The sequence below is a fragment of the Peromyscus leucopus genome, chromosome 15, assembly GCF_004664715.2.
Source record: "Peromyscus leucopus breed LL Stock chromosome 15, UCI_PerLeu_2.1, whole genome shotgun sequence".
NCBI classification, from domain to species: domain Eukaryota; kingdom Metazoa; phylum Chordata; class Mammalia; order Rodentia; family Cricetidae; genus Peromyscus; species Peromyscus leucopus.
Window position 1 is genome coordinate 36,472,234 of NC_051076.1, and position 25,618 is coordinate 36,497,851.

Sequence of the window (25,618 nt, forward strand, 5' to 3'; positions counted from 1 at the left end):
GGTCTTTGGGAGCCCTTGCCCGCCCCCTTTGATATATTCCCATCAATTTGTGTGCACATGTGTGTATGTTTTGAGCACTCCCTAACTTTCTGTCTCTCCGAGATGTTCCCGAAGCATCTTTTATATCTTCTGTGCTGGTTCTGGAATTAGCTGTCTTGTTATGAAGCCTCAATTTGTTTTTAGGCCTGGGTGATAGTGTACTCATTACAGTAGACAATAGTGTACTCATTGCTACTGTCAAGCAGCTGCTCCTGGGTCCTCTCAGCTGACTTCAAGGAAGTGTGTGTGTGTGTGTGTGTGTGTGTGTGTGTGTGTGTGTGACCATCTGTATCTATGTTAATTAAGCTAATCATTACTTGATACTCTTGCCTCCAAATCTAATCTATTAGAACATCAGTAATTCTAGCCATCTCTTCTTCCTTACCTGAAACTCCCCATTCCGGCAGTGACAAGCTTGGCTTCTACAGGTCATTATTTTATTTAGTTCCTTAATTTATTTATCCTCACATAGACATACGAAGCTCAGAAATGTTAACTTGTACCTTCAGATATGATGGCTTTATCAACTGGCATACAGCAGCTTTGCCTTGGGACTCAGATTTTAGTCCTTTGCATTTACTTTACCAGAATTCTTTCGCCCTCAAGTTCCTTTAGAGAGGTTGTTTCATGCGTTTGTAATAACTTTAGATTGTTTTAGTTTTTTTTTTTTATATATTTTACATTCTATTCTAGGATCCTCTGATATCCTTAAGGACTTTATAAAAATTGTCTATATTAAAGTACTCTAAAGCTTTGTAGATTTTGATAATACATTGCCATGTATTTGTGATTACAGAGTAACTACCCCTATTACTGAATACTTCTGACCTAGCAATTTCATAGAGCATAACTTGAGGACTAAGCCAATGGTTTATTTACATATAGCAGCAGTTCTCTACCTATGGGTCCTGATCTCTTTGGGGGGTTGCATATCAGGTATCCTGTATATAAAATATTTGCATTATGCTTTCTAACAATAGCAAAATTACAGTTATAAAGTAGCAACAAAATAACTTTATGGTTGGGGGTCATCACAACATGAGGAACTGTATTAAAGGGTCACAACATTAGGAAAGGTTGAGAACCACTGACATATAGGAACAAATAGCTAAAACTTTTACATTTATAAACATCTCAAAATCTCAATTGTACAGTTACATTTTACATTCTTAATGACCGCTCTGTCAAAAATTCCTGCAATTTTTCTTTTCTGATAAAACACTTACTTTAAAAGTCACATTCCTTCATGCTCTCCAGATTATTTGCATTTTTAAAGTAGAGTACATGTTATTTCAAATATATCTGACCTGTGGTGGACTGTCTGTCACTCTGAACTGTGAATTAGAAACTTGTAGTTAACAGAGTGAAACTTTGTTTTCTAGGGTGGCCTCTCTCCTTTGTGCCTTAATGAATCCCTTCTTCTACTTCAGTTTTGAGCCTCTGAAGACCTTAAATCTCTCGAGTCCTTTTAAAGTGAACTTCTAGCTATCCATATCTACACAAAATAGGGTTATGTTACTTCATCCAACAAGCATATTTTTTTGTGTTATCCTTTGCATATGTGACTTGTATTATGATCTAGAACCTCAAATTTACCACCTTGGGCTTTGATCCCAATGTCAGCCAGCTTCTGGATGACTAATATGCTCTCAGGATTCATGGCTCCTAACTTGCTGAATTTTATGGGTCGGTTTACATATCTTTTTTTGAATCCACTTTTACTTGAAGCCTTTTTTCCTAACTGACTTCAGCTATTCTAGGCTAGACCTTTAATAAGCATTACAAATGTCAGGGGTATGACAGTGATGGATAATCATGTCTATCCCTTATCAGCCTTTTTTTTTTTTGATTTGAGATCAGGAAAATGCTATGTAGAATTACTTCTTTGGTTGAAAACCAAGATTAGTATATGTTATGCCTTAGTGAATGGATGTTGACTGTGCAGAGTAGTTTTATGTCAACTTGAAACAGGCTAGTGTTGCAGAATATTACTTTAACTATGTAAAGATGTATTACATGTGTTTATGTTGCATTTGTTTAATTATGTAAAGATGTGTTGCTGTTTTATCTTGTCTGCCTAAAGCACCTGAGTGGTCTAATAAAAGATGAATGGCCAATAGCTAGACAATAGAGGGATAGGTGGGGCTGGTGGGCAGAGAGAATAAGTAGGAGGGGAGAGAGAAGAGAAAGAGAGGAGAGAATGAGGAAGAAAAAGAAGGAGATGCTCAGGGCCAGGCAAGCCACCAGCCAGACATGGAGTAGGACATACATAATGAAAGAAGGGTTAAAAAGCCTTGAGGCAAAACATAGATAAAAAGAAATACGTTAAAATAAGTTTTAAGAGCTAGCAAGAAATAAGCCTAAGCTAAGGTTGAGCATTCATACTAATACGTCTCCGTGTCATGATCTGGGAACTGGTTGGACCAAATGGCCCAAGCTAGAGTCATTTTAGAAGGAACCTCAATTCAGAAAATGTCCTTACCAGAGTAGCCTGTGGGCAAGCCTGTGTTGCATCTTCTTGATAGATGATTGATGTGGGAGGGCCCAGCTTACTGTTCATGGTACCACCCTGTGGGCTGGTGGTCTTGAATGCTATAAGAAAGCAGGCTGAAAAAAACAATGAAGAGCAACACTCCTCCACGACCTCTGTATCAGCTCCTGTCTCTAGGTTCCTGCCCTGTTGAGTTCCTGCCTTGATTCCTTTCAGTGACGGACTGTGATGTAGAACTGTAAGCTGAAATAAAACCTTTTCTCTCTAAGTTGCTTTTGGTCATGGTGTTTTACCATATCACAGAAACAGAAACTCTGACTTAGATACTTGCTAAATGAACTAAAAACAAACAAACCAACATAAATCTTTTCAACTCATCCCATTCATTCATGAGAAGACATAAAAGTCAGCATATCTCAGTAACACTGAGCTTTCTGAGGACATTTAGTAGCGACTTCTACCCCTCTCAGTTCCTTTCCTGATCTGTCTCCATCTGTACTGTACCCGGGTGCTGAATACTGTTTCTGTTCCTGTTGTCTGGTGAAACCAACTAGACTAATCAGAAAAGTACAATCAAATGTTCAATTTGTAATTTTTTTTTTTTTTGTTCACCAAATACTGTCATAAAGGACTAATTGAGCTTGTAGGTTAATTTTCCTTTGGATAAATACTTTCATTTCTATGGAATCTTTTCTACTGAAGTTATCATTTATTGTCTGTAACATTTTTCAGGACTTGGGTAGAAGAGGGATCACCCCTCCAGCATCTGCTTAGGTCAGGTCAAGGGTCCATGGCATATGACAAATATCTGGAAATTATGTTGCTTCTGCTAAGAATTTCATTTAATGTTAACAATCTGACTTTTCTACATTTTATAGACAAAGAGAATAAAAATGTGATCTTCGCCCTGATTGGCTGGTATTAACATTTCTTCTTGGTTATCTGACTTTGCCTTAGACGGTTGCTTGATAGGAAAAAACTTCAAATAATCCTCACTCTCATTTTCATCTTGAACCTAGTTTCTGGAGCCTTAAATTCAATATCTGAAATATACCAATATCAAAGTCGCACTGCTGATCTTCTGTTCTAGAACTCTCTCTTTTTTTAAAAGGACTATTTTTTTTTAAAGATTTTATTTATTTATTATGTATACAGAAGAGGGCACCAGATCTCATTACAGATGGTTGTGAGCCACCATGTGGTTGCTGGGAATTGAACTCAGGACCTCTGGAAGAGCAGTCAGTGCTCTTAACCTCTGAGCCATCTCTCCAGCCCCTGTTTTAGAACTCTTATAGACCCTCTCCTAAGTATAAGTGAGACTCACATATGAATTATTATGAGCCATCAGTATATAAACAAAAATGAAATATACTGATGAAGACCTACAGATGATCTCTTCAGGAGACTGCTGATTTACTTAAAAACTATTATTCTTAAAAATACATGGCTGTAAAAGAACATTTGGAAAACAATGTATAAAATACAAGCAAAAGCAAGTCAGCTATAATCCAATCACCTGAAATTTAACCACCTGTAACATTTTGATGTTCTGTTGTGTAAGACCATAATGGTATATGGTTTAAAGGCGTGTGTGCATGTATGTGCTTGTGTGTTTGTATATGGCTGTGTGTATATTTATGTCCTCTATCCATCTATCATCTACCTGTATACTGCAATATCACATTGTACATTTGGATTTGTCAACTTGCATTTTCACTTCACTGGAAGCATTTCCTTGAGAATCATTCATTTTCCTCTTTCTTAATGATTACTTAATCTTGGTTTGAGTGACAGGATTCTCCTTTTGGATGTCTGTTATGCTTCCAATAGCAATTTCATTTTAGTGCTAATTGGGTGGGAGGCTATGCTTTTGTCTCTTGAAGAGAAAGGGCCATGAGTGGTATTTGAAGCTAATGGGAGCTGGCAGAGCATGGCCACCTTTGGAGGACTGTACTTCCCTGCTGGGGTCCCAGCCCTTTCCAGGGGTGCATGACTAGCTATCCAGCGGGCTGGCTTCTCACCCAGCTGAGAGCAGTGGCTTTGCCTGAGTAGAGTCAGCAGGAACACAGCAGGCGGGCTTCATCTCTGTTTTGTCCTGCCTGGTGCAGGGGCGTTTTCTTCAGCGCTGCCATGTGATGGCTCATGAGCAATATCACACAGGGATCTGGAAGGCCTTTTGAAAGCTCTATTGTGGGATGCTGCCCTGTTAGAATGGAAGGGAGATTTATGCTGTGTGCTGCTTTTCTTTTCTTCCAAATGTGAATGCACCTTCCTAAAGAGTCTTAGGTGAGGAAAGCGCTGGTTCCCTGGGGAGTGAAAGATGCATTTCCCCTTTCTTCATGTGTCCCTCGCACAATAGTAGTAGGAAAGTAAGCACTTGCATTTCCTTGACTACTTTGCGATCAGGTTAATTGTGACAGGAGAGATTAGAAAAATGAGAGTGGAGATGGAATCAGGGCAGCTTTCCTAAGTGAAACAATGTTTGAATGAAGCGATAAGCAGTGTGCCAGATGGCAGGGAGCACCACAGTGTGGACAATGGATGCTACTGAGGCTTGGTTTGCTCATTCATCAAAACAAAACAAGCAACAACAAGAATAACAAACATCAATTTATGTTGCAGCAGGAAGTTTATTAGGATTTGGAAAACCTAAGAATGAAGTACATGTGGTTTCTGTTCCCTGAGAGTTGATAGTGGACTTGGAAAATTAAACAAGAAATGTATAGTAAAGATTTCTATAACATTGTGGGTGGGCAGCATTAGGACATTGCAGGCCATCTTAGGTGGATAAGAAATGTCTTTGTGGGGACTGAGGCTGCGGCTGTCACAAAACAGAAGCGAGCTGGCAGGGAGGTACTTGATACAGTGGTGGCTGTCGGTACAAAGCCAGGGACACAGGAGATGGCAGCTGCAGGAGCTGTGAGAAGTCCAGCAGATAGCAAAGAGAGGAGGGTGCAAATGGAGAAGTGGCAATAGATACATTAGGAGACCACAGTAAGCATTAGGAGGAAGCTCAAGGCTGAGTCTCAGGCTCTTGATATATTGAGTGGTCGGGGTGCCATTCATAATCACAGCAAGCAAATGAGGAGGAATAGACTCAGAGAGAGAAGAATGTGTTGAGATATGCGCAGTGTGGATGCCCATGATATGGTGTGTGCTGGACAGTTTTTGTTGACCTGACACAAGATAGTTACCAAGGAAGAGGGAACCACAGTTGAGTAATTGCCTCCATCAGATTAGCCTATGGACAAGTCTGTGGAATATTTTCTTTGATTAATGATTGACACTGGAGGGGCCAGCCCAAGGTGGGTGGTGCCATCCCCAAGCCAGTTTTTCAAGCATCCCAAAGTCAGCCAGGAAGCAGCACTCCTCCATGCTCTCCCCTTCAGTTCCTGCCTCTAGATTTCTGTCTCAAGCTCATGCACTGACTTCCCTCATCAATGGACTGTAAACTGTAAGCTGAACGAAATCCTCACTCCCCTAAGTTGCTTTTGGGTAGTATGTCTCATCACTGCATCAGAAAGTGAAGCAATACACGGTGATATAATATGTAGAAGTCTGGGAGGTTGGGTCTGCAGATTCATGAATAGTAACCATGGTCAGGGAGTGGATAAGGAAGACAATGCAGATGGTTGACAGAAAGTGCTAGAAGGAAGGAAGGGACAATTGAGGACACTGAGGAGGAGGAAAAAGACTGGAGGAAAAGTGCCAGTGACTTCACATATTGCTTAAGGAAGTGAGATAAATCCTAGTTCTTCTAAATTAAAAAATGTAATCGGGTCATTAGTGATTTTGGCGATGGCAGCTTGTGGGTTTGGAGGGTTAGAGCTCAGGGAGGTGGATCGGTAGCTGGTGCAGGAGTGCCCGCAGCAAGGAGGGAGGGATGGTGCTGCCTTTGTTAAGCTGATGAGTCTCCAAAGTTGGAAAGCTGGAACATTAAAAAATAATACTAAAATAAAAACCACTGAAGAGAAAAGGTTGGAAGTGGGGAAGAGAGTCGGAGTTTGCAACTGGCTGGCTGGAGGACGCTCCCGGAGAATTGGTGTTGGGGACTGAGATTTTGAGCACAGATGAATAACTGAATTGAGATCTCTCAAAGGCCTCTGAGGGAGGCACTACCTCTAAATCTAGCAGTTCATAGGCGATGCTCGAATGGGGCTACATCTCTGTGAATGCTACAGTGTGAGCCAAGGGCTTGGTTCTGAGCCCCGACATTTTTTTTCCCAAGTGACTGTGTAAGGTGCCTCCCACCTCAGCTTTCTTCTCTCTAGTGTAACTAATGATCCACATAAATACTTTTTCCTAATGGAAAAGATCACCCTCAGTGTAATAGAGGGGGAAAGCCCCGACATATCTCCCTTAAGGCAATGAGGGCATACTCTTTGCTAGGAGTGGGGATCCCTAGGGAAGAAGCTGCAATGGGAGGCACTTCTTTGAAAGGCGTTCTTTCTTAGAAAAAGTGAGGGATTGGAAATCTGGATGTCAGGCTCCGGCCTGAACTCTGTACTAATGAGCTGTTGTGTAGAATGAGTCCCTTGACTCTTTCCAATCTTTTCCGGCTTTTGACAGGGAAGTAGTAAGAACCATTATCCCTAACTCCTTTAGAGCCCAGAGAACTAATATTGATAATATGTGTGCATCATTAAATGCTTTGGAATGTCTAGAGTCCACAGGAAGTTGGCATTATTACAGTCATATTTTACCTAGCTACAACCGAGAAAGCCAAACTTTCTGTAATTTAAATAGAACATTATGCATTATGTCACAGAAATTGTTTTTACATATGCAATATTTCTTATAACCCAAGAAGACAGCCCTGAGAGGCAGAAAGGGAATGATGTATTTATTATGTATGATGTATGCATGCAGAGTCTTTGTGATTGATGCTTGTCAAGAGAGAAATTCAGGCTACTTGCCAGAGTTCGGTCACTTCTAAATAATTCTTAAGAGGCCATACTCATCACCAGAGAGCAGCTGATGACCAGGAGTGAGGAAGAAAAGTGTGGTTAAAGGCAGATATGCTGATGCCTGGGAGAAGTGATACCCAAAATAAAGACAACATAAAAAGAGGCAGACAGATTGTGAAATGCCTCCAAAGGGAATACAATGATAGTATTACCCATAATAAGGTAATATCCCATAATTTGCACAGGATTATCAGGCCCCTTTTTAATAGCCACAGAAGATATCCCTATGTTTTATCATCATTCAGTAATTGGCATTTCAAGTGAAGATTCTATCAAGGAATGCTTAACACTTGGCATACCACATTTAAATAATGTAAACAAGGAAGTACTGGCTGCAAGTTCCCCTTTCCCCAAAGGTCTCCCTTTCATTTGTTTGCAGGACGCCTGAGTCTTGGTGCTCCTTATATAAATTGTTGGCAGATAGAGAACTATGATGAATGACAGGTGTTGTCAACCCATTTACAGATGAAGAGGATGCCAAAACTGTCTAGACATCACTTGAAGCCCATATTTCCATAGTGCATCTTTAGTCAGTACTGTCCTATGGATGATAAGAAGCTTTGTAAGTAGTCAGAGTTTTAATAATAAAGCCACTAATAAATTAATAGATAATAAATATACTATAAATAAGTAATAAATTAATGAAACCATACATTTAAAATAATAAACCCTATTCCAGACTATATTCTGATGCTGCCAAACAAAACAATGTTAACTTTGGAGTAGCAAATATTCATCATTTTTTATTCTAAAGTATAATGTTGTTTCCCTTCAGTGTCTACTATTTAACAGGTAATCTGTAGCAGAAGTTGTTTAAAATCAAATATGAGAGCCCCATGGAGCTTCTTTCGCCATTGAAAAGGAATGAGTATTTTAGTTGTTCTGTGAAATGAAAGTAGAGGTGCTCCCGAGTGAGCGATGGGAGCTCTGCTGATACTCAGGAAGGACTAGCCTTGAAACCTTCCAAGGCCCTGAATTCCTGCCTTGAGAAAGGCTTTTGTCCTTTATAAAGCAGAGTCTGAACTCCAGACAATGGCTTCAAATCAAAGTAATCGCCTGCACTGTTGTTGATGCTGTAGAAATATGTTCAGGAGTGATAATCTTTGTTGAAAAGAAGAGGGTATTTTTTTTTTAATTGATCAAAGACTTCAGTTATTATTTTACTCCCAGTTTGGACAGTGAATGCTTGAGTGTTATTCTTTCTGTGCCTGGCTTATTTCATCTGACATGATGTCCTCTTGTTCTGGCACAGCCTTGTGTGTGTGTGTGGGGGGGTGGTAGCTCTCTTGAAGAGGTGCCTGGAGGGTTCTGAAGTGGTAATGGCTATGTGGATATTAAGGGGAGCTGCTTGCCTGGGGAAGATCCTCATAGCCAAGAGAGGATAAGCAGAGGATATCATCAATGGAACTAAGTCACCTCTAACCGAGCCTTAGGATACAGACAAGGAGCATCCTCAGTGGGGGCCACCATACTTCCACAAACAAGTTGTACTTCTTCATTCTAACACCTTCAAGGTTCTAATACAACTGTAGAGGTCAAAGAATCTAATCCTAGACTTCTTACTCACAAGACTGAATCTTGGCCTTAAGTATAAATTGAATTAAAATCGCAAAACAAAACGATGTGGTATTTCTTATATCTTAACTCTAGTGGGGCAGTTTATAACCTCATATACATACATACATTCTTACAATATGCACATGTACGTGATAAAGCGCATATATGTCTCTTTCATAGCTCCCCAGTCTTTGAACACTCATTCCAGAATGTTCTCAGCCTTGCCTGACAACCTGGAAAATGCTTACTTATCATTCAAAATTCATGTCTCTCTTTTGTATAAGCAGTGACTAGAGAGTCTAAAAATAATTCTCACTTCTTAATTGGCCAAGTGCAGAAAGGCCTGCCCTGATTAAATCAGGCTGGCTGTGCGGACTGCATTAAATCCCTTCCATTAAAGAGAAGGAACTTAAGGTTTTAGGGCTTCATTGGGAATCATCATGGAGCAGAGGAATTTGGTATATAGGAGAAGTGTTTGAGAGAGCTGAGGCTATTTGTGGTGTGGAAGAAAACAATCATTCATTTATCATTTCCTCAGTGTGATCTTGGATTCAGGGGAAGGTTCTTAAAAATTAGGAGGAGGACTTTATCTAATGCAATGACCATCAGACAATTGTCATCCTCCCATTCCCAGGGCAAGGGAGGTATTGAGTAGATTCAACTTGGAGAGAGAAACAACTACATCTTTTAAAATCATAGGGCAAAAAGCCCAGATAGATAGGACTGAACCCGAAGATAAGAGGATGGTGATTGGGGTGGGCACCCGGAGTACTGCGGTCTCATGGCTGAAAATCCAGCAGACTGTTGGGAGGGCAGAGTCGTAAGTTCTAAGAAGCCCATGACTGATGGAGGTGGAATAAGATCTCAGGATGGGAAGGACTGATGCACATGACTCTGTTTTTTAAGGGAAGGAACTGTCAGAGTGGCTAACTTCTCTCTATCTCTGGTGTTCAGACATGCTGAAGAAATGCTCATCAAATGTTAGTAAGCTATTTATAATTGTAGTTCAGTCACACTTTGTTTCAAAACACATTTAAAGCTCTTCCTTATTAAATAACTCTTTAAATAACTTGGGCCCATCACAAAGGCCCTCAGTCTCTTTCTTGCACCTGAGACCTGTTCCTTGTGTCCCACTACAAATTACTATTATGACCAGGATGAACCAGATTGTTAAATAACTTTAGCAAAAAATTCTCACTAGTAATTTACTTTAACTTGAAGAATCTAATATAGTTCTCAGTTTACTTTTTTTAAAAGAAGTTGAAATGCATTAAAATCTTTCACATTTTGCAATAATGCAATGAGCAAGTGGAAGACTCTGCAGTTTCTTTTCATCCTTTCCAACATGCCAGGGACACCCCCCCCCCTTCCAGGATCTGCATGCTAATCTACCAGTCCTCCCTTTCATCACTCAAATCTTGTGTTTTCATCAATGCTTACCTTGAATCACTATTGAAACTCTCAAATTCTCTGCCTCTTTCTTCAGGGGTAACTTTTTTATGTTGAAACACAAAATTGGGATAGATGTAAAATGCCACAATGTATATTTATTCACAAGTGGAAGGAGTGAGGTTTGCCAGAGTTGTTGTTGTTGTTGTTGTTATTATTACTATGAATAATACATGTGGGATCATAGGTTTCTACAGGACTTTTTCAAAAGTTCTTAAGTGGCAGTTACCCCTCCTTATATTCCTGTCTCTACCTGCCCTCCCACCCCCACCCCATTTAGCTCTTTCTGTCTCCATAATATCCCCTTTATATCCATTGTGACCTGCCCCCCACCCCATGGGTTGGGATATAAAATGGAGACCAAAGTTCTACAAAATACATAGCGTGTCTATGTGTGACGTGCTTATGTATTTCTGGTTGCATTCTGCTCCTTTCCTTTGCATTATAAAAATATGTTGGTCATGATCCATAAAAATTGGTTTCATAATTTACCTACTGCTTACAACCACAAACTTAAAATGTATGGGAGATTGCTTTTCAAATTCTATGAACTCAGAGAATAAGATATGAATCTTATGTGCTAAATTCTTGAAAATGAGTCATGGAGAGTGGTGAGTGGGAATTCATTTATGCTTTCTGAGGTACTGGCATGTGACTTCTGATGAGAATCGCATATTTGCAGTCATCATAACAAAGGCGATTAAACTGCATAGATAGTAGCTACTTTAACACTCTTCCATTTTGTTGATCCTATTTGTTAATGTTAGAATTCTTGAATGAGGAATATTTCACCCCGTATACTGGGTCAGAAGGTTTCTTTTTGTCTTCTCTACCAAATTTCAGGAGTTTTCATTTTTAGTCAATTGGTGTTTGTTTTCCTCCAGAGATACTGAATACTAACAGTGGAGAAAAGCACTCAGAGGTTAAAAAAATAATTTGTGCTTCATGATTTTGAAGTAATACAATGCGAATTCATTACCATATATAAATACACAGTAAACTTAAAAAAATTTTTTTATTTATTTATTTTTTTGAGCACAGAAAACACAAAGTCAGTAGGAGGAAGCCACAAGATTGCTTAAAAAGTACATTTAGCCCCTGAGCATCTTGACTGATGGCTAGCCTTAGAGGCTGAAAGAGTGTTAGAATTGACAGGAGCATCAGAAGACAGCCCTCCAGCCCTTACATTTTAGAGATGTAGAAACTGGGTCCCTTACAGATTAAAGGGTGTGGTGAGCTCACAGCTGGCACCCACACTGACTTCTTGCCCAGTGCCTTTCCCACACCACCTCCTTCCTCTCTGTTGTGATATTGCCTGTCCAGATCTGTGCTGTCTTGCACTTGTGTATGTGGTTTATGCTGTTGCAGACCTCATCACAATGCACACATTGATCTACACACTTTTACCATTACGGGTTTTATTTGACTTGAAATTATAATTGGAACAATTAGAGATGCGTCAGTGGAAAGGCAATGAAAGGAGGCCATTAAAGGGCTAATAAATGGCTCTCCTCATGGGAATGGGGATCTTTTCTTTTCTAAGAATTCGAGCTCTTTGCAATGGTGCTTTTAAGTGGCTAGAAATAACACTTGCTGCATGCGTGTGGAATACTCTGGATACCAGGGGGTTCTGTTCATTCTGTATTTGAATTGAGCACACTGTGGTTGGAATGTGTGCTGAGTCTTTTGCTGGTTTTCAAGATCATTTCATATTTGAATTAACCCTTTTATTGTGGACAGTAATAGAACAATCTAGAGAGTTCTCAGGAACTGAAGTCTTTATATAGCTAGTGACTCGCATAGATGCAAGGTGAAAATGTGAAAGGCCTAGGTATTATTTTGATCGATTTTCCTTTCATACAACCCACAATTTACATACAGTGCAACTAATTGGATGCAACCTACCCTTAACCCAAATGCCTATGGCTAACAAGAGATTATCACCATTTGTTGATTTCGAGAGATATCCATTTTAAGAATATGACCAAAGAATTAATTACTAAACAGATATCAAGATAATTTACTATGCTTCTGAAAACAATGATGACTGTGATGATAAGAGTTAACATTTTCTTTTTTTAATTAAAAAAAATATACTAAAAAAATGTTTTTTTTTTTTTTTTTTTTTTTTTTTTATTCATTTTACATACCAGTCAAAGATCCCCCTCTTGCCTCCTCCCGCCCCTCTAGCCTCCCCCTCCCAGTCCACCCCCCTTCCCTTCTACAAGAAGACAAGGCCTCTCCCATAGCGAGGTACATTTAGTAGAGGCAGTGCGAGGTGTCCCATCATAGGTAGTGGGCTCCAAAAGACCTGCTCATGCACCAGGGATGAATTCTGATCCTACTGTCTGGGGGCCCCGTAAGCAGATCAAGGTACACAACTGTCTCGCTATGCAGAGGGCCTAGTCTAGTCTCACGAAGGTTGTTGATCTAAATTTCATGAATTCCCAATAGTTTGGTTTGGTTGTCTCTGTAGGTTTCCCTATCATGATCTTGATGCCCTTGCTCATAGAATCCCTCTTCTTTCTCTTCTACTGGATTCCTGGAGAGATCCACAGCCAAAGTGTTAATATTTTCAATGGGTGGTGGTGGCCCATGCCTTTAATTCCAGTACTCGGGAGGGAGACAAAGGCATACAGATCTTTGTGAGTTCAAGGACAGTCTGGTCTACAGAGCAAGTTACAGGACAGCCAGGGCTACACAGAGAAACTCTTTCTTGTGAAACCAAAAAAAAAAAAAAAGGAGGTAACATTTTCTGACCTCTTGTTGTTAAGTGTTACTATAAGTACGTCAATATCTTCTACAATTTCAAATATGCAGAGTGCTGGGAAAACCAAATATTATTTTTGTAACTCATTTAGTAAAACTTATGTTAGCCAGAACTCATTTATTGGCAAACATCACCTCAGTATTACGGGGCTGTTTGGTTTGTGCTTACCTCTTAGTGAGCAGCCTTGTTTAGCTACAGAAATACTGACGTGTTCAATACCAGGTGTTGATGTATTTCAGATGTATTCAGCACAAGCTTTTATTCTTTCTTCTTCTCGTTTTTCTTCTTCTTCTTTTTCTTGTTTTCTTCTCTCTTGTTCTTGTGTGTGTGTGTGCATATGTGCACCTATGTTATATATGTATGAGTACTCACATAAGTTTATTGTTACACCTAGCCCATTATGCGCCACAAGGAAAAAGAGAGACAACACTTAAGGATTCCAAAGACTTTATTAATCACCACATAAGCAGGTCACTGATCGATCAGGGCTGCAGGACAAGGACTTGGAGCCCTGTTTCTCCCGACAGCCCCAAGCAGGGGCAGAAGTGGGATTTACAAACACAAAAATACCAAATATTTGTTGCCAAGCTACAGTTACAATTTTCACCAGTCAGAAGTTAAAGATTAGGGACTTTCCTTGTGTTCTCCATTATTGCCACTGACATACAATGCAAGCCTTTCAGTTCTCCCAATCACATTCATTTGTTCCTTCTGTTGTTAGGAACAGACATAATGTTTCTAGATAACTAAAGATGCATAATGACTTTTCCTATGGTTTAGGGAGGAGATCGGTCAGCCATTGGAAAGTTCTCAGCTCCCCCAGGGCTTGGGAACCTGAACTTTATTTCACCCTACAGGTAAAATGGAGTCTGAAGTCAAAATGGCGGCACTTAGGCCAAGGTACTTTTGCCTGCTCCCTTTAATATACATATGCTTGTTTGTGAATTTGGGGGCCTGACGTTGGTATAAAAAAATCTTCCTCAGTCATTCTTTGACCTAATTCACTGAGGCAGATTCTCTTAGTCAAAACTGGAGCTCACCAGTTCGGCTAGTCTCTCCAGCCAGCTTGCTCCAGAGAGTTTCTCTCTGCTTTCCAAGGCTGCAATTATGGGTGAGCTACCATGCCCACTTGGAATCTGCATGAGTAGGGACTTGAACTTCAGTCCTTACACTTATTAGATAGCCAGAAAGAATTTATTGACCTCTTCTTATTCTGGTATGTTCTATGAGCTACCATTAATACACTTTAGAATTTGAAGTTATTAGTAATGGTTCCCATAAACTTTCATTTGGAACACAGTTTCACGAATAATTTAGAATGAAAAATATATAACAAAATGCTTATAATTATCTCTCATACACACACACACACACACACACACACACACACACACACACCACTACCACCACCACGACCATCATCATCATCTATTAGATATTGAGTGTTTTTTCCCCTCTTTTACTCTTTCCTTCCTTAAAATACCAGTAAATAATAGAAGATATCGAAGGAAAAGCAAATATATAAGATAACTACTTTTAAGGAAAGAAAATAATTAATAGAGCATATAAGTGATTATTATCGTCAACTTCATTGGATTAAGAGATACCTGGGAGACTGTTAAAGTGCTCCTCTGGGAGAGTCTGAGAGAGTTCATACTGTGATTAACCACCAAGGAATGAAGACCTGCCCTGTGTGTGCTTGGCATCAGTACACGTGTGGTCCAGAGAGAATAAAGAGGAAGAAAGAGGAAGCCCATGGTCACGACATACTCTTCTGCTATAAGGAGCAGCTCTGCTCCATCACAGCCTTTCCACCGTGATACCCTGCTTTATCTGAGGCCCAAAGCAGTGGATCCAATTATCTATGCACCAAAACCATGAACGAAAATAATCCTTTCTCTCTTAGAGTCCCTTCTCCCAGACATCTGTCATGGTCAGGAAATGCCTGACTAATATAATATACATGAAGCAGATATGTATTCTTCTCTCATATATTACATCCTGACTGTAGTTTCCTCTCCTTCTTCTCCTCCCATCCCCCCATCTCCTTTCTCTCCCAGATCAACCCCCTCCCCCTGCCTCCTCTCAGAAAAGAGCAGGTCTCCCAGGGACATCCACCAAACACTGCCTAATAAGCCATAATAAGACTACCCGGCACTACTATCACATCAAGGCTGGACAAGGCAAGCCAGTAAGAGGAAAAGTGTCCCACAAGTAGGCAAAAGAGTCAGCAACAGCCCCCATCCCCACTGCCAGGAATCCCACAAGAACACCAGGATACCCTACATCTATGCAGAGGACCTAGATTAGACCCTCACAGGCTCCCTGTTCTCTGCAAGCCCCCATGAGTCCCATTCAGTTGATTCAAAACAGCTCTTTTTAATTATATTTATTTACCAACTTATCCCATAAAGATTTTCTCTCTAGTGAATTCACCAGTTTTAATTTCTGAAGCATGGAATTTATTGGTTTGTCAAGTCTATGGCAGGTGCTATGCCAAATACAGATAGTCCTGTCCTAGCTTGTCTAGGGAGGGAGGTGATAGGAGGTCTTGGAACCTTGAGAACAAAGAGGAAGAACATCTGGTTATACTGGCACATCTGGAAATATTCCTTGTGGGAGAGAGAACCTGCTGAAGAAAGGGGCATTGGAGAAGGGCTTCTGTGGCAGGTGCCAACACTGAGGCATCAAAGCAGCCTGAAATTACTTGAGAGACAGATGTTCTTTAAAAAGTTTGAGGAGATAATGAAGGAGCTTCCAGAGGGTGGGGCTGCATCTGAGGACTCCCAGGTAAATTGGAAAGTCATTTTTATTCTTTTTGAATAAACAGGGTGTGTGTTCCATCCTGTGATGCTCTGTTCTGGGTTTTAACGGTGAAACTGACCTGTACTATCTTGGCTTTTCTTTTGTATATGTCATTTTTCCTTTAACGTCTTAGAGAAGTAAGAGACAAAAATGCACACCATTGGCACCCCTCCCCTTCTAGTCTTGGGACAAGAAACCAGTGATAGACCTCCAGGACCAAGGGCAGATACTGGGGCATGAAGCCTTTGCAGGAAGGGAAAAGTAGTGGGCTATCTTCACCAGCCTTGCCCTAGTCACTATGTCAATGTCCTTGTGTGACAGGCTGCCCTGCCCTGCTCGGCCAGGGCAAGTGGAAGACACCTATAGGCTCATCTGGTGCCATTATGGTGAACAATTATATGGTGGAGAAATGGGAGAGAAAAGTGGAGTGGTTCATGTGCTGTGGAGACAGACAGACAGAGAAGAAGTGAAGACGGTTGAGGAAGAGGTTGATGTCAGTGGCCTGTGCTGTCACCTGTGGCCATGGTGATGTTTGGGTCTGGGCTGCTGCCAAGGGCCATGTCTGGGTCTGTAGCTCAGCACAATAAAGGTCTGTATGGATGTCCATGGCTCCTGTTACCACTGAAGGCCAAGCAGATGCCTGGGGTCTGTGCTGCCACGTGGGGCCATGTTGGATATAAGAGCCATGCTTCTACTGTGCCATGCTGATCTGAGTGGCCCATGCTGCTACCCTGGGCCATGGTGATGTCTGGCCTGGGCTGCTGCTGAGGACCATGTCTGGGTCCATGGTCCTGCCACAGCCAGGGTCTGTGTGGATGTCTGTAGCCTGTGCTGCCACAAAAGACCACATGGATCCTGAGTTCTGGGCTGCCTACCTGTGGCCATGTTGGTGTCTGAGAGACATGTAGCAGCTGGGGCCATACAGATCTGGGTGACCTGCACTGCCACCTAGGGCCATGGTATCATTAGGCCTAAACTGCCAAGGGCCATGTCTGGGTCACGGCCTAACCACAGCCAAGGTCTATGTAGATGTCCATGGCTCTTGTTACCACTGAAGGACATGCAGATGCCCAGGGAATGGGCTGTCATCTGAAGCCATGTTGGTGTCTGAGGGCCATGCTGCGGCAGGGCCATACTGATCTGAGTGGCATGCACTGCCACCTAGGACTATGGTGACATTGGGACCCGAGCTGTCCAGGGTTATGTCTGGGTCAGTGGTCCTACTGCAGCTGGAGTTTGTTTTGATACCCATGGCCTATGTTACCACTGGGGCCCATGTAAACCAGGCATGTTGAAATCTGCGGGCCATGCTAAGCTGACCCGGGGGCCCTTCACTTGCCCTGGGAGATCTGGTCCTGTCCCTTGCTGGCTGCTATAGCAGGAAAGCTGACCCTGCCCAACCTGAGAGCACTGGCTCCACCCCTCCACATGAGTGCAGGAGAGCTGACCCTGATGGCATGGGCACAGGAGAGCTTGCTTGGCCACTCGTCTGAGGAGAGTGGTCCCAGTGGAGGCCCTGACTGACCAACTCAGCTACCACTCAGGTCCACATCCGTGCTTTGAGTTGGCCCACCCCAACATCTACCCTCTCTATGACTTGCTGGAGCACGTGAAGGGACTGGTTCTGTGCAACCAGAGCTGCAGGATCTCCATGACTTGGGGCAATAGTAGGATGCTCCAGAGGAGGTTTAATGAGGCTCCTGTATTGATGGTGTACCAAAAGCCAGAGGCCTTGAACCAGATCAACACCTCACTGCAGTGGACAGTCGCAAGTAAAGCTGTTTGGACAAAATGGTGTATACTCTGTGACACACTGCATCTCCCAGTGCCAACCGGACAAATGAAGAGGTGATGGAGAGGCAGGAAAGACGGAGGAGCAAAGGTTTTTTTTTTTTTTTTTTTTTTTTTTTTTTTTTTTTAATTAATATATATATATAAAATTTTTTTCTGGGGTGCTACAAAGGAGAAATGTAGATATGGAGGGACTGGGAAATGAATGGGATTGGGGTGCATGATGTCAAATTTCCAAAGAATCAATAAAAAATTATCAATTAAAAACTTTAAAAAAATGTCCTTGTGCCTGTGTCTTCTCATTGTCTGGTTTGGTCTGCTCCAGACAGGCCTTTTCTAGCCATTGCTGTGTGGAAATACAGAGGCTTGAGACCTGGTGTGCCTTCATGGAAATGGCAATAGAGGCCTGTTCCCTGCCTATAGTATAGGCTGGTGAGGGTTTCATGTAGGAGTTTTTTCACAGTCAGGTCTCTGGGCCAGTCCTCAACCTGAGACTTATCTTCTGTATGGCCGTGGCAAACATAAACATTTCATAAATCTATACCTTGCACGTGGCAGGCATCTTCACATGCTGCTGGTCATGGCGGCGGCTGCAATATCTGTTAGTCATCATTCATCTTGACAGACCATTTCTCATTCTGGTCCTAAGGAAACGCTCTACAAATCATTTTCAAACCATCTTTTCACATCGGCATAAGTCAAAATCTCTTTTGGAAAGTCTGTAGAAAAGCATGGCTGAAAGACATGCATGCTGAGTATTCTGAGTTCTCTTATTTGCTAGCCTATAAAATATTATTAATAGGCCTGGTATGTCCGTCCTCCAAGGAGATAGAATTGGTTTCTGGAGGAATCTTCCATTTAAGTTTAAGTAACAAATGTGTACACCAAATCTGCTGATACACCTAAATCTATGACATCCAATTTTAAAAGGGAATTTTTTGATGGGGGAAATCAAATAATGTTTTCATAGGGAGGCCGCAATGCAAAGTTAATTACAAACACTGGCCTAAAGCAAAGCATCTCTCATTCCTCTCCTGCCTGGGAAGTGTCAGGTTGGTCCCCCTGACTTGTAATGTTATCACCATCCCAGGTTCTTTCTGATGCATTTTTCTCTGCCTTTGGGGCACGTGGCTTCTATCTACAGCATCGTCCTGCCTCGCCTCACAGATATGATTACTGTCGTACTGCAATCACAGATAAACGACAGGAAGAAGGAAGAAGAGGAAGGGCAAAGAGCACGTCCGAGCGACTCAGACTCCGTTACAGGGACCACCTGATGTCACTCAGCAGTCTCCAAAGACTTCTTACTGTGCAGACCACAGTGAGGGCACTGGGTTTGCAAGGCAGTCTGGGGGATCCTGGCCGACTGATTTATCAAAGTTAGGCATGCTGCCATCCCCAGGGAAATTTGGGTTGTGTTAATAAGAAAGGAAAAATGGGCATTGGCTAGGCAAATAGCAGCCTACTTACTGGTCTCTCCTGCCTTTCATTTTCACATTAGCTAAACAGAGTAAGATACCATGTGAGGTTTGGGGGAAAACGTGGTGCATCTATTTTGTACTAAGACTTGCTAGTCTGGTGCTAAAAATTGGTAACTTAAGTAATTTTTCTGAATGACAGTACTCTGGTGGGTAAAGCATAGTATTTGTAAGATGAGGACTGTCTTCATTCAGTTCCTAGATCTTGGATACGGGAACTTGACATTCTACATGCTTCAGTGGGAACTATCGACTCATGATTAATTGGGTTGATGAAAATGTATTGCTTAGAAATTTTGCGTTTTGTGGATCAATATTGTTTTTTGGATATAGAAAAGCAGCATTCTTTCTGTAGTTGTTTTCTTGTGTTTTCCAAGTGAAACGATGTTGATAATTGGCACTTCATACAGTAACTAGCATCGGCAACATGTGATCTTTTACAAATAAAAAAGTGCTAACGTCCTTAACGTGGCCGATAATGTATGTGGGGGATGGAAACTGCAGTGGAAATTTTCCAAAAATATCTGTGGCTCTTGGCGTTATTACTTCCTACAGTCGAAGTGGCATTGTAGTGGTTGGCAGGGCTCCTGGATTCAGGCACGCCAGCACAGAAGCATTTACCAGCACATTGTGTTCAGTGGTGGAATTAGGTTCAGGACCTCAGTGCTTCTTGGACAGGGTAGGTAGTGTTTAGTACTAATCTGCTTGTGTTTGCTTCTGTCTCTGCCTCTTTCTGCTCTGTGTTCCTCCATCCCTGTTTCTTCCCCCCTTCACCTTTGTGAAGTGTTTGGAGATGTTAGCCTCACAGGGATTGTTCCAGAGAACAGAAAATTATACTTGAAGGAATAATTTTAAGAGAATTTTTTTTTAATTTAGAAACTAATTTTCAGAAGTATGATGTTTCTTGGATTAGTAAAACCTGCTTTCTTCAAATCCATTCCATGTACAGGGAGTGATATGGGTCAATGCTGTGTTCCATACTTTGTACTTTGGTGAATACTTTTTTATTTTAAATGTGCATATTAAAATAACAAATTAAATTATTTCAGTCAATTTTGGTAAATTGCAAGATCTCCTGCTGTTCTTTCATCTGTATAATGCCACTTGTTTTTCCAGTTGAAGAAGTAAATTCAAGACTGCTTCTTCCCCTGTGTGCTAAGACTCTAACAAGCAGCCAATAGTCTTCCTGAAAAGGAAGGTAGGACGTGTTAAGTACATTTAGTGAAATACCTGGGCATCGAATTGAGCCCTGGAGGAACACGTGGGGCTGATGGGACAAATCTATGAACGGACCAGTGTGTGTTGACAGAGAGCTTTGACAGAGGCTTGGCTTGGGGGAGCTAAGGAAGGACCCACAGAAAGGCAACACAACACAGGGCCGAGGGCTGACGTTCTCCTAGGAACTGGCTAGATGAAGCTGCTGGGGCGGGGATCCCAAGGAGAGGTCATAAGTACGTATACCAAAGCACCAAGGCCGAGGGGACAAGTGCACAGGAGTTTCTGAGAGAAGGCAGGGATTTCTTTTCCTGCATTATTTCCTTCTATAGCTCCGCTGCTTTTTAGATGAGTCAGCACGTGTTGCATATTTGTTGAAATAGAAGGTTAAATGAAAGGCAAGGAGCCCTCTACCTGCGATGTTTTTAAGGAAGTGTTAAGAGAGAAAATATTTCGTATGTGATGCTAAGATTTGGTTTTCATTCTGAAGACAATGCAATGACTGAAAACCTGGAAATGATGATATGGGATTTATGCTGAATTCAAGGCTGGCTTGGACAATGCTCAACTGGGTTCAGAGAAATTACTTGTGAGATTATTGTACTCTACTTGTTGGTTACCTGTAGTGATTAAAAGAAAGAAGAAAGGATGATTGAAGAGATGCCGAAAAGGCATAGCAGCAAGACTTAGTGACTGATTTGGAGCAGGTGACAGAGGCCTATGGAGGGAGTCTGGCTTCCAAGTACTGCTTTTCCAGATGGATTCAGATGATGCTGGGGTATAGCCAGGAATGAAGAAGGAAAAACATGTTGGGTGATAATGAGTTGAATTGTTGTGATATTGATTCAAGACACAAAGTAGAGAAATTTGAGAAGTTAGTGTGATTATTATTATTATCTGTTAATTTGAGTCAAGGTTTCACTGCAAACTACATATCCCAAGCTGACCTTGAACCCATGATTCTCCATCCTTGGCCTCCCAAGTGCTAGAGTTACAGATGTATGCATTGTGTCTCATATGGTGTGATTTTAAAAATATAGTTTAATATAATAATATAATAATATAAATATGATACTGAGCAAGAGCATGAGAGGAAGAGAGGTGGTAGATGGTAATATTATCTATAACCAAACCTTTCTCTTCCTATATCTTGTGTCTTGATTGGTAGACCACTGTGAGATTTATCGTAACTTTTCCACAACCCTATATTCCACATTAAAGCAGCCATTAAATCCTGACATTTAGTTTTTCTTCCTATCATTACTGTCTTGGATCTAACTCCCATTATCATCTTGAAGATTGGCCAATGTCTGTTTTCCTAATATTACATCTCTTCCCTTTTCAGCACTCTCTATTTTCTTTTTGTAATGCATATCTGATAACTTAACTCCTCCCCCCAGTCTCTGTTACTTTCATGGAAACAAGCACACACAGCTATAAGGAACATTCTGTGGTCCACTTCCTTTTCTGTCTCCTTCTGACCATCAATATTTATAGTTATTTACTGTTCTATTCTACACTGTTTTCCAGGCCTTTGAATTAAACTGTGGAATGCCTCCTATTTCATGTTTCCTCTCTGAAATTATGTCATGCAAGCAGAATAGAGACTAGTTGCTCTGTGTTGATCCTATACTCTGTGCAGAGCTTATCTATAGCACTTGCCATGCTTTGTCTCATCATTTCTATGTAGTTCTCCTTCAAGATCAAGCTTACACATCATGGAACCAGCTACAGGAATTAGGAGAGTATAAGTTATAACTGCATGTTTAGTGCTAAAAAGGTGCTAGACATTTACTTATTAAACAGACCATCTGGTTAGTGGTCACTTACCTCTCTGTTGAAGGAACCCATCTCTATACTTATTTGATGTCAAGAAGGAAAACTTGTGTAAGTTTCCTGCAGACAGCAGCTGTGCTCTCCTTTTGGGGCTTCCCAGTCCAATCATTGCCCATTGGAAAAAAAGTAATTCTTGGTAACTAAATTTCTGAAAAGGCTGGTAAGAAATTCTATAATTCTGTTCTTTATATAGGATGATGGATTTTTTTTTTTTACTTTTTTCTTAGGAATAATGAAAGTAAGAAAAGCATGGACTTACTGTGAAAAAACATATAAAAATACTGGATAGACTGGTGCTTGATTGATGTGTCTATGTGTGGTTTATATGGGGTCTCTGGCACCTCTTATCTCTCCATATGTGTATATTAGACTATAATAAAGAAAATACTTGCATTAAATTGAAAGTACTACTAAAGGTACAGCCATTAGCTCCACTACTTTAATGTAGTAAACTCATCTCCCCATAAGACATGCTTATGAGACACAAAAAGCCAACTGTCTATTGCACAGAAAAAAAAAAAAAAGGAAAATCAAGCGGATGATTGCACTCAGTGGCTAATGAATTATTCAAGATTGTTTGTGTCAGTGCCTGGCTTGGTTTGGATGGAGGCAGGGATAACAAACTGAGTGTTCCAAACCACTGCAGCTGGTCTGCACCAAGAGGGTAGTTCAAATGGGAGTCCGTGTGACCTTATCTCATATTCAATCCATAAAGTGATAACATTTTATAAATAGGAACTTAGGGCATTTTGCAAGAAAATACTACAATATTAGGGGGAACACATCATGACCATAATGTAGCAATAATTATGGCAATATGGATGTGTGTTTTTATGGTACTTGGGTTTTTAATGGGCTGTCATATGCTTCATTTCATTTAAGCCATATGATCTGGTTTGTAGTTAGAATTACTTAAACACATTTAGAGAGAACTTTGCCTGTGCATTGGTGGAGCTGGTATTGAAATAAGTATTCTCTGTCTCTCTTTTGAGATCCTCAGCTCACACAACAGGAAGGTTCTGGGCATATGGTTTTACTTTTGCTGGATCATCAGAATGAGATGTATTTTCAGGGTGCTGGATTGACCACCCCTTCTTGATTAGAGAGAGATTTTTCTCTAGTAGTTTATTACATATCAGAGGCTCCTGTGAAACAGGCGAGGATTCCAGTTAGGCAGATTTGGTTACCCAATGTCTTCATGGTTGGTGAGAGTATACAATAGAGGCAGGGTTGTGAGTAAGAAGCAGGCTGGATGTCTGAATCCACTTATTCCTCATAATGTAATATCAGGCTTGATTGATTAAAAAGAAGAGAAAAGCATTAGTGTATCAGTGAGTTTACTTTCATCCAGATGTCTGAAAACTGTTAGTTGTTGAAAGTGTTATATACACTCTATTTTACATCAATTGTTTCCCGTAGAGTTGCTTCGAAGTCTAATCCTGTAAAAGTCCAGCCACAAACATGAGGAGAAATAGGCTCCTGTGAGGGTATCAAGTCAACATCTCATCCATCCTCCTTCTTTCCCTCTATTCCTCTTTTATTGAAGAAAATTTCAGTTTTTAAATAGCAGTATTCAGACATTTCTCTTTGGCATCTGTAAAGCTTAAAACTTCATTCACAGAAACATGGATTTTTTTTTTCAGCTTTCTACTCTGGTGTCTTGTTTTCCCTTCATTCATTTTGACTTTCAAATGAACTTCTTCCCTTCTGGTTGTAGGCATAGAACACAGATGCTCTCTGTTCTGTGCTTTTGTTTCTTTGTTTGGGGCAGAGTCTCCCTGTGCAGCTCAGCTGGCCTTGAATTCAAGATTCTCCTGCCTCACCTTTCTTGGATATAGATGTGTACCACTATGCGTAGTCAATGTATTTTTTATTAATAAAAAATACTCTTTATTTCAAGTGGCATTTTTTTTTAGTTCAAACACAAACATCTTTTTCATTTTCCTGTATTTCAACAGCATACAGTAACTTCAACATGGTTCTCATCCCTTGGGTCTAAGGAATATGCCATTAGCTTAGTTTAGGGACTGTTCATTATGAGAGCTCTTTCAGAATATATTTTAGTACTTACAAAACAACAGTTATAAAGGAAAATCTGTTTAATTCTATGTTTGTGACTCTCCACTGAGAGTATCAGTGTCTCTGACGGCTTGTGCTTTGGAACACTTCCTCTGACCTTTGTCCCTTTCATAAGTCAGTGTGCATTGAAACTCATTGTGTTGAAGCTTTTTCTGAAGACTCTGTGTCTTCCACATACCAGTGTGCCCGTGGTGTTGTTGAGCAAACCCTGGCCAACGTTAGCGTCTTCTGGGAGTTACATTTCTTCGCCTGAGTACTAGGAGTACACACCATTGAGGCTGGGTCATGGGTGTCTGGAGTTCTAAATTTTAGATTGTCCTTAAACTTCATTTTTAAGAAAGACTGAGTCATTGAGTCAGTTTATTTTGAATAGAATTCTGTAACATTCTTTCTTCAGGTATGGGGCATTCTAAAGCTGCATAAAAACTGTAGGCAAGGCCTGAGGCCAGAGGATGGCAATTTCAAGGCCTGTCTGGGCTATAGAGTGAGTTCAAGTTCAGTTTGTGCAACTTAATGAGACCCTATCTCAAAATAAAAAGTGAAAAGAAGGATGCAGATACATATATAGCTCAGTGGAAGAGTGCTTACACGATATATCTGAAGCTCTGAGTTCAATCCTCAGTACATAACAGCAATCAAACAAAACATCAACACAGACAAAAGGCTGTGATGCAGGTGTTTATGAATTCTTTGACATTGTAGAATCAATAATGATGCATGTGATGTTGCCTATATAATTTAATACAAAGCTTTCTTTGCTGCAGGTTTATTAGTGTGGTGTATTCTATGTTAACATGTCATTTTCAACATGATCTTTCTCAAGAATCTCCTACTTAATAGGAACAATAAGAAAAACTCAAGTTGTAATATTTTTTCCTAGTGTTAATTTCTAATTTATTTATTTTTATTTTATGTGCACTAGTGTTTTGCCATGGGTGTTAGGTCCCCTGGAACTGGAGTGACAGACAGTTGCAAGCTGCTACGTGGGTGCTGGGAATTGAACCCCAGTCCTCTAGAAGAATAGCCAGTGCTCTTAACCATTGGGCCATCTCTCCAGCTCCCACTAGTGTTAATTTCTATGATATAATACTTGCTTTCATTTAAGACCACAGTTTGTTGGTCTTTTTATTGATGAAAAATT

General features: G+C 40.8%; 1 protein-coding gene across 8 annotated transcripts in view; it reads left to right on the top strand.

Annotated features, from left to right (window-relative positions):
• Positions 1 to 25,618, top strand: part of Dnm3 (dynamin 3) — a 500,231-nt gene that overhangs the window by 51,216 nt on the left and 423,397 nt on the right. The window lies entirely within an intron of this gene.